Source organism: Piliocolobus tephrosceles, chromosome 1 (genome assembly GCF_002776525.5).
Source record: "Piliocolobus tephrosceles isolate RC106 chromosome 1, ASM277652v3, whole genome shotgun sequence".
NCBI lineage: Eukaryota > Metazoa > Chordata > Mammalia > Primates > Cercopithecidae > Piliocolobus > Piliocolobus tephrosceles.
The window spans coordinates 26,791,016-26,801,814 of NC_045434.1; positions in this window are offsets into that span (position 1 = coordinate 26,791,016).

A 10,799-nucleotide genomic window follows, 5' to 3' on the forward strand; every position below is an offset into this window, starting at 1 on the left:
CTTCCTTCCTTCCTTCCTTCCTTCCTTCCTTCCTTCCTTCCTTCCTTCCTTCCTTTCCTTCCAATAGCACATGTGTTATAGAAATAACTGCATATTGGAAATAGAATTGTTGGCAACTTTGGAAATTTTCTCCCAAACCCATGTCTCTTAAATATTGTCATCACTGTATCAGGAAAGGAAGTAGATATATATCAAGGATCATGAGAAATGGTGGAAATAAATCAGAATCTTTCCTTGTTTGTTAGAAACATTTAAAAGTCATTTTTAGTTCACACCTCATTACCTTGTTCAAACTGCCTATTTTATAATACCATAAAATTGAACAAATAAGAAAAGTCTGAACTAGGAAGTCAATTACAAACTAAAGGAACACATTCTATTCTATTTTGCTGATCAATGTATTCAAAGCAAAGAAAAACAAAACAAAGCAGACTACAGAAAGTACTCACTAAATAAGTTTTGAATGAACATTTATAGAGAAGAGAAATAATCAAATAAATGGAAATTTTCTGATATTTTGTAATATAGCAGTAGGTCTGCATTTAAGTTGTTGCATGCAGGCCAATAGAGTGAAGATTATACAGAAATTGGGGCTTTTGCATTTTTTCTCTTAAATGATAGTATTCCTCATGGAAATAGTAGTTAACAAGAGGAAAGATTGGATGGTGGCTTTTTATTTACTTTTACAATACTGTAGTATACATTTACTTTGTTTCTATTCTATTGGTTTCTGCTGGCTCAAGAATAATATGCTTTATTGCATTAACAAACTCTATACACTTGTGTGGAGGAAAGGGGGAGAAATATTTTCTGATGGCATAGTATGGGATAGGCACTAACAGAAACAAAATTGTAAGAGGGAAAATTATCCATATTTTACTGATGAGAAAGCAGAGATAGTTTGTACAAGTTATCAGTGCTTAGTTTATTTTTTATAAAATTGTATTTTACTTTTACCTTTTTATTATAAAGTAAAACACCAATACAGAAAACCACACAAGTCAGATGCAAAGTTAGCGAATTTTTATAAGGCAAACACCCTAGTAACCAGATCAAGACATAGAACTATATCAGCCACCCCAGAAGCACCTCCATGTGCCCCTCCCAATGTTAACCCCTTTCATCTCTTCAAAAGTAATCACTATCCTGACTTTGATACCAGTCACATCTCTGTTTTCCTTTAGGTTAAAACCCATGTGTGTAGCTCTAGAAATTATAGTTTAATTTTGCTCCTTTAAAAAATCTTGATATGTCTGTTAAGTCTCTTTTAATTTAAATATTTCTCCTCTAGTCCTTTGTTTTCCTTAGAATAGATCTGTTTAAGAACCAACTCTATTTGACCCATAATATTCCCAAATTCTGGATGTGCTGATTGCATGCTTATGATGGAGTTTATTATATTTTTCTTGCAAATATGTGTTTTATGCTAATCATCAGCTGAATCCAACAGCTCAATTAGACTCATGTATGATGATTTGGGTAATATAAGAAGTGGTGTATTATTTTCTCAGGCAACACAGAGTAACTGATGTTTACTTCTTTTTGGTGTCAGCAGCCACTAATGGTCAAGGCCACCAGTATTTATGCAATGTTTCTGTGGTCATTTTGGTTGTCTGAAGCTCATTCTCTAGTTTATTCCTTAGGAAGTACTCAGAGGAATAATATTTCTTGAGGTCTTTCATGTGGATAATAGTTGTCTGTGCTTTTTATATTTGAAGATCGCATTAACTGGATATAAAATCCACAGCTGACATTTTCTTTACTTAAGTACCTTAAATATGCTACTCTATTTTTTTTCTGGCATAAAGTGTTGCTGTTTAAGAATCTTGACAATTCAGTTTCCTTTCCCTTAAAATCATATGTTTTTTTGTTTGTTTGTTTGTTTGTTTGTTTTTGCCTAGAAGACCAAAGATTTTTTTTACTCCTTAAAAAAGTTTAGTAATTTTACTAGAATATGTTTTAATGTCAGTTATTATGCATGGATGATTCAGTTACATGGTGCATTCTTTCAATATATAGATTCACATCCTTTTTCTTATTTCAGGAAAATTTTCTTGAATACTAAAAGTATTCTGTTTTCTTGCTTGAGTTTTCGTCACAGACAGAATTATTGTTATGTTGGATTTTCTTTGCCTATCTTCAATATTTGTCATTTTCTCTTAAATTATTTTTAATTCTTCATTTCTTTATGATTTTTTTCTTCTTTTGACTTTCTGTTTTTAATAGTTTTTTGACATTTATTCATTCACGTTGTAATATAGTTTACATTTGTAAATGATTTTAAATTTCTAATTCTTTCTTGAGTTATATCAGCTTATTTCTGAGTTTTCAATACCATTTCATATTGTGTATCATTTTATATAGTTTGGCTTCTTTTGAGATAATATTTTGCAGTTTTGATCTTTCTTTCTCTCTATGTCCTTCTGGTGTGATTTCATTGTGTTTGTATGAGATTTGACCTTGATGTACTTAACTATTTATTTGTTATCAAATTACTTTTCCTGAATGTTTAGAAAACAGCAGCTTTTCTAACTTCACAGACCCTCCTCTTCTGCTGTTTGTGTTTAGTCTTAAAAAATATAGCATCTTGCTTTCTGAAATTCCCTAGCTTTGTTCCCCTTTGCCACTTTTATCTGTATTTTTTTTTCCTTTGAATGAAGGAAAGAAAATATTGTCTATTACTTCTTTCCTGCTAAATTATGCTTCTAGTCTGAGGAGTTTCTCTTCAATATGGAGCCCTGTCCTGGAAAGAAACTCTGGTGGATCAGGCTTGAGAGCTCCTAGAGAATAAACTGCAGAACTGCTGCAAATTAGCAGATAATTAACACTCAGTGAAAATTTGTTGAGTGAACAAACTCTGCTGAGTTTCAGCCATTCTTCTCAGATTCATCTGTTGTACTTTCCAAGGATTATCTGTTGGATGTTTTTGGTTCTTTTGTTCTCAGGACATCAAATGCCTTGTTACTTCCCCCTGATTTTTCCCACACAGATGCCAGTGACACACAAGTCTTGTGGTTGTTAGTAGTTTGTCTCTATCCATTTGTATTTTGAGGTTTGCATTGTATCCTGTTACACAGATTTGTTGGAATTTTGGTTTTGCTGTCTAGTTGCTTGCTCTTTTTAATGTGGTGATCTGGGAAGAAACAAAAAACTATGCTGCCACTGTCATCTTCCCAGGATACTACAACAGTTAATCTTTTTATAGAAGAGAAACCTGAAGGCCAGGGAATTAAAGTTATTTGCCCAATATTCCACAGCTAGCAGCAGGAAATAATTGTAAGTAAAGCACCTTAATTAGTGTCTGTTGCAGAGAAACTGATTGATGCATGCTCTTTCCTTTCTCTTTCCTTCCCTCACTTTTCCCGTCCTTCTTCCCTTCCTTCCTTGCTTTCAATTCTCCTTCCCTTTCTCCAGAGCCCATATTTAAACCCAGTTATTTCTGACTTCAAAGCCTCTGCAAATTCATTAAATGTGCTATACTTCTACCCCATACTGTGAAATCACTGGGGTTTTTAATTCAACAGAACTATGGAAACAAAATTAGTTTCACTAAAACCTACACCCTATGCTCTAAGAACATTTTCTTCTTTGCTGTTAAGCTCATATACTTTTCTAATAAAATCCACAAATGTCAAATTCTTTGACACATGCCTCATCAAAACATGGCATGTTAGAAATAAATTGATGCCCCTAGTTCAATGAATCCACTTATAGGCATTATATATAATACTTTAATTGTCTTCTCTCTTTCTCAAAAACCTACCACCACCCAGGAAACAATATTTGACAAAAAAGTAAATGAAATCTGAACCTGAAAAAGCTTGACTTCACTTCTGAATTTAAAATCCACAGAATTTAAAGATATTTTAAAGTTTGGGCAAAGTCAAATGCCCTGCTTTTGAAAAATCTTATAAAACTACTAGTTAACTGTTCAGCTTTGAAACACAAGTCCACAAAATCCTAAGCTCCATTAGTTAGGAAGCTTGGCTCCTGATAATACTTGATTGAAACTGATTCATTCAAAAGTTGAATGCACTTTGAAGGCTCCTAAATAATTTATACTGTATACCCTGTAATGTAGAAACTACAATTTACTAATTCTCCATAATCTACAAAAGATTAATTCGAAATTAGATCTTGGGGAGCGGAGTTTTGCTTAAGGTAGGAAATCGCCACACAAAACCTAAGGGATTCTATTTCCAGCCAATCCCTTTATAAAATCCTGTTCCAGCTTTTGACTCTGTAATGGATTGCCCAGGTTGGTGATATACCACACAGAAAATGCCATTTCCTTATTTCTTTCCCCCTTGAACTTCCTGCTCTAACTGTGCAGGCTTAGTTTATACTGTTTGAATTTACTTATTGTGGTTTGCATAAAATTATCCTTCACTCATCTACACGTAGTAGATAATGGTTATTTGCCTATAAATCTAACAGGTACTAAGTTTTATTTACCCTCCTGCACTGTGGGCATTCTCTGAACAAACGGGCAGTTGTTCTTGAAACATTTTCCATTTTTATGAGATTTGGAACTGTTACAACTGTTTGGAACTGCTTGTTGATTTGTGTGCTTTTTAGCAGCTTGAGGTTCCTTGTTTCACGGTGTTTACTCTGGAGCTGGTGTGAACAGAGGATCTTGGAAATGATAGAGTGTTAATATCCTGGAGTGTGTCTTGCTACATGTAAAAGATTGCTTCTCTAGGCTGCTGAGAGCTGCAGCAGAAGCAGACCTTTCAGGAGACACACAGACAAACACACTTAGTCATGAACGGTTGCACACCTACTCTCACTCTCTGATTTTGCATGTGCACGAGCAGGCCAGGAAACCTGACCCCATGTTGATTGGAACATTGCTTTGCATTTATTTCCAGAATATTTGGAATGGCACATATGTTTCTCATTAACGCTCATGTTTGATTGTTCTAAGAATGTTTTAAAAATTAAATAAACCTGTATCAAAAACTGTCACTTTGTGTTAAAGAAGCACAATTAGGTCCCTTTGGGGGAGCAAACTGAAAAGAAAGAATGAGATGAAATATTTTGGCTTCTTTACATATATTTCCGTAAATGAGAGTGGCATTAAGACCTAGTCATACATTGGAGGTTCAAGGGATTTTAAATAGCTTTTGAACAAATCAAGCACAAAGTAGCATTACTTACACAAAGAAACTCATTTAAAACAGCCCATTAATGAAATGTGATTTAAAACCATGTCTGTTTTAAATATATGTTCACAATTAAAAGTTACTGGGCCAGAAATGGAAAGTTAAGTAAGCTGATACCTGAAAATAATAACTGTAATTGTTTCAACCCATAAGGGCATGATTTGGTAAATTATCAGACCTGGTATAATATACTTAGACCAAAAAGACTTCATAAATTTTTAAAGTGCAGTTATTTCAATCTATCTTTATTTTACCTAACAACCTAAGGGCTGTCTCCAAACTCAACCTGGTAATGCTGTGGCCCTCTTAAGACAAAAAGGAGAAAAACTTATGTATGTACATATGTATGTATGTATGCATGTATCTGACTCTATCTATCTATCTATCTATCTATCTATCTATCTATCTATCTATCTATCTATCTATCTATCATCTAGCTATATCCTATCAGCATTTAGCTATCTAGCTATCATCTATATAGCTATCTATCATTATCTAGCTCTATATCTGAATCTAAGTGGCTAAGTCAAATATTTTGAGATCCAGGTATCAGGTTGATATTGCTTCCTGGCTCCTTACCTATTCCTTTATTTCACTCTTTTATTCTATACATTTTGGATAGTGCTTTATGTATTAATTGTGTTTTTTATTTCCTATGTTTTATAATGGTTTGACATCTTGGGAGGTCATGGGGACTTAGGGAGGGACTGCCCCTCCCAGGGTTTGCTGATTCCTAGACATTGCAAGCAACTTGCCTGTGAGCATGCTTTTGATATGCAAGTCAACCAACCAGAGCTCAGACTCTCACTAACCTCCTTTCTCAAATTCTCATACAGCAAACCAATACTTCCCTGCCTTAAATTACCTGAGGACCAGGTACCAGACAACTGAATACCACCCTAGATGCCAGAGCCCTTTGAAATTATTCAAATTGTCCAATCCTAAGCTTGCTCAGTGTACCTACCCTATCTCACCCATTCCTTCCCACAGAAACCTAACACAGGCTCTGGTCCATATTTTCCCCTTCTTTCCTTCTGCCTCCCAACTGAGTGGGTACTTCCCCATGTGGCCCTATGTCACATGGCATGTTCCTTCCTCTTGGAAACTGTAAGTAATAAACTATCTTTTCAATGGAATAATTTCCTGATCTATTGGCCTCATCATGCCTGATTAAAACAAATCCTAGGTATATTTTAGCACACTTTGGCACTCTTCTCTATCATAGACTCCTGGCCTCTCTCTACCCATCTTCGTTTCGATTCTTAAAGACCTTTGAGACTCTATTAACAGACATGCTTACACAGCCATTTTTGGTGAGGTGTACTCCTGTAAAACTCCAATCCCAGAGGAGTCCTTTGGTCTAGAGGTAGTTAAGTACCATCTTAGCTCCTGGACTTTATGGTGAAGATATTCCATCCTGACAGACCCAACCCAGTCTCCACTGCTGCCTCAGGAGTGGAGATGAGTTCAACTGTGAGATACTTTTCCTGCTGGAGCTGCTCCAGGCTCTGATACCATTTCAAGCCCATGACTAGGCTTACCTTATTAATCATTCTTCAGATCCCAATTCCCCCATAAAATGTAAGACCCCTTTGCCCAATCTTCCAAGCTCATTTCTGTCCTTTCTTGTATATTTTCTCCACTATCTCCACCCAACCATCTCCTTACCATCCATTCAAAGTCCTACCAATCCTTAAGTCCTCTATAAAATCTTCTTAAATAATAACTCCTCTCTCTGAATTTAATTATATTTAATTGAATATTTTCTCATTTGTTGTAATTTTCTCTTCATTTCACATACATTTTTCTTTTATAACTGGATCCCTAGATTTTAAAATACTTGGCGTTGTAAGGAAAGCTTGAAATATGAAGTCAGAAGACTTGAACACATGTCCTGATTCAATTACTAAAAGTTATATTAGTCTCCTCAGGCTGCTCTACAAAATACCACACTGTGATAGGCTTAAAGGATGGAGATTTATTTTCTCATAGTATTGGAGGTAAAAAGTTCCAGATCAAGGGACTGGCAAGGTCTGTTCCTGGTGAGGGCTCTCCTCCTCATTTGTAGATGGCTGCCTTTCACTGTGTCCTAACATGTCTTTTTATTGGTGTATAGCATGAGGAGAAAGAACAAGAGGGAGCTCTCTGATGTTTCTGGTAAGTACACTAATCTCATAGGATCAGGGCTCCACCTAACTTTAATCACTTCCCTAGAGGCCCCATCTCTAAAAACACCCACTTGGGGGGTGAGGGCTTTAACGTACAGATTTTTGGAGGGCATAAACATTCCAAATGCCTACAACAATATTTTTACATTTGAAAATGAGGAAAATACTATCCCGCATTTCTTCCCAAACTCTACCAAAGGGCTAAATCATGTTAACTGCTCGAAAATAATTATTGCATTGAATTTTAAGTAAACAATTTTATTATTTGTATTTATGAAATTGATATTGCAGGATAAGAAGTAAATTTATGTCACCTGAGACCCTGATGTTACCTTTTCAGGTTTCAAGAGTTGAATCTCAGCTTTTAGAAAGGCTTTTGCAGCTGATTCTTTCCATTGCACATTAGGGCAAAAGGGCCTCTGGTGTCACATTTCCTTTCTTTCTAAAAATAAATCTTTTAAATCTTTCCAGAGAAATTATCTTATTCCTCACACTGTCAGCCTAGCTTCACACTCTAGTATGAAAATCTCAGAATTCTAGCTGAAATATGGAGAGGCATTTTACAAATACACATATTTTTTAGAGGCCAGTTTTGTTCCACTTGGCATTTTTTTTTTTACAGTAAATTATATTCTGGCCATCTACATCTGTTAGACTGTCTCTTAGATTCTTTTCTCAGATGGCTTACCAGAGGTTGGGAAGGGTAGTTGGGGAGATATGGGGGTGGCTAATGGGGACAAAAAGATAGAATGAATAAGACCTACTATTTGACAACACAATAGAGTGACTATAGTCAATAGTAACTTAATCATATATATTAAAATAACTTGAGTGTAATTGGATTGTTTGTAACTCAAGGATAAATGCTTGAGGGGACGGATCCCCCATTCTCCATGATGTGCTTATTTCACATTGCATGCCTGTATCAAAACATCTCATGTTCCCCATGAATACATACACCTACTGGGTACCCACAAAAGATTAAAAAATAATTTTAAAAATTTTATAAAACCCAAACCGAAACAAAACAAACTCTTTTTTGGTGAGAATTAGGTAAAAAAAAAAAAAAAAATTCAATTCAAGTTAAAATTGCCTTCCCATGCTAATCACTAGAACTTCAAGCTAGTCATCCAGTCCTTCTAGATTCTTACACCACAGATCTTTTGAAATAATATTTCCTAGATGCTGCCACCAGTTACTAGCAGCTCCTCCTTTGACTTACTCCCAAATTTCTCTTTGTTTTCACTTTCTTTCTGCTCCACTCATAACACCTCTAATTTCATTTATTCATCCAAAAAGCATTAATTGATAACTTTTTATATGCCAGGCACTAGGAATTTGATGGCGAATAAGATTGGCCTGGACCCTACTCTCATTAGTTTTATAGTCTAATGGACAATAAATTTTCTTTGGCTGGGAAAGCACTAGGTACTCTGAGCTCATGGTCTTGAGGGGAATGTCAGGGCAAAGGGAATAAAGGGAGAACCATAGGTGCAGTCACAGGAAAAAAAGAAACAATGCCTGTTAGTGAGCTGTAGCCAACCTCAGTAATTTCAACTACCTTCTGCATGATTCCTCCACTTCTCTCTCCTGAAACTCTATCTTCTGCTGTTGACAAGCATTTCTTTCTATAACACAAACTTGGCTATTACACTCCTGTTTCAGAACTCTTAATGGATTCCTGTTACCTACAGAATGAAGTCCAAACTCAGTATGTCAGATCACCTCATCAACCAAAACCCTGTGTGGGATACCTTTAGTCACTCCACATTACTTGCCATTTCCCAAATAAAATGCACTTTAAACTTCTGTGAATTTGCTTCTTCCTCCTAAATTTGTTTACTTGATGGACTCATTTTAAACTCAGCTTTTAATGTCATTACTATGAAAATGTTCTTAACCTTTCAGTTTCTCAAATAAAATTAATTGCTTTTTTTGTCTTTGTTTTTGTAGCTCATCACAACTCATGTTGTTTATAACTGCCTCCCTAGATAGACTATGTATTTCTCAAGCCCTTTGATGTTTTATCCTGGTATTCAGTAGATACACACTAAATTAAGTTGAATTCAGCCTTTCACAAGTATCTTTTCTTGCTGAAATCAATGCACTTGACCCCATTTATTTGATTATTCTTCTGCCAATGTTTGGATGCCATTTATCCATTAAACTTAGGTCTTGCATTAAACCAAGAAAGCTCTTTAATAAAGATACAACTACTTATGGAGTGCATTTATCACAGTGATTCGCAATTTACAGAATCACTTCTCACATATTTAATTAATAAAAGAATGATCAATCTTTAATAAAGCTGGGCTTAAAATGACATACATTTTTCTTTTTACTTTTATTATACATTAAGTTCTGGGGTACATGTGCAGAACGTGCAGTTTTGTTATATAGGTATACACGTGACATGCTGGTTTGCTGCACCCATCCACCTGTCACCTACATTAGGTATTTCTTCTAATGTTATCCTTCCCCTAGCCCCCCACCTTCTGACAGGCCGAGTGCATGATGGTCCCCTCCCTATGTCTATGTGTTTTCATTGTTCAACTCCCACTTATGAGTAAGAGCATGTAGTGTTTAGTTTTCTGTTCTTGTGATAGTTTGCTGAGAATTATGGTTTCCAGCTTCATCCATGTCCCTGCAAAGGACATGAACTCATCCTTTTTTATGGCTGCATACTATTCCATGCTGTGTATGTGCCACATTTTCTTTATCCAGTCTATTATTGTTGGATATTTGGGTTGGTTCCAAGTCTTTGCTACTGTGAATAGTGCCACAATAAACATACGTGTGCATGTGTCTTCACAGTAGAATGATTTATAATCCTTTGGGTATATACCCAGTAATGGGATTGCTCAGTCAAATGGTATTTCTAGTTCTAGATCCTTGAGGAATCACCACACTGTCTTCCACAATGGTTGAACTAATTTACACTCCCACCAACAGTGTAAAAGCATTCCTATTTCTCCACATCCTTTCCAGCAACTGTTGTTTCCTGACTTTTTAATGATTGCCATTCTAACTGGCTTGAGATGGTATCTCATTACGGTTTTGATTTGTATTTCTCTAATGACCAGTGATGATGAGCATTTTTTCATATGTCTGTTGGCTGCATAAATGTCCTCTTTTGTGAAGTTTCTGCTCATACCCTTTGGCCATACCCTTTTTGATGACTTTTTTTTTTTTCTTGTAAATTTGTTGACGTTCCTTGTAGATTCTGGATATTAGTCGTTTGTCAGATGGATAGATTGCAAACTTTTTCTCCCATTCTGTAGGTTACCTGTTCACTTTGATGATAGTTTCTTGTGCTGTGCAGCTCTTTACTTTAATTAGATCTCATTTATCAATTTTGGGTTTTGTTGCCATTGCTATTGGTGCTTTAGACATGAAGTCTTTGCCGATACCTATGTCCTGAATGGTATTGCCCAGGTTTTCTTCTAGGACTTTTATGGTCTTAGGT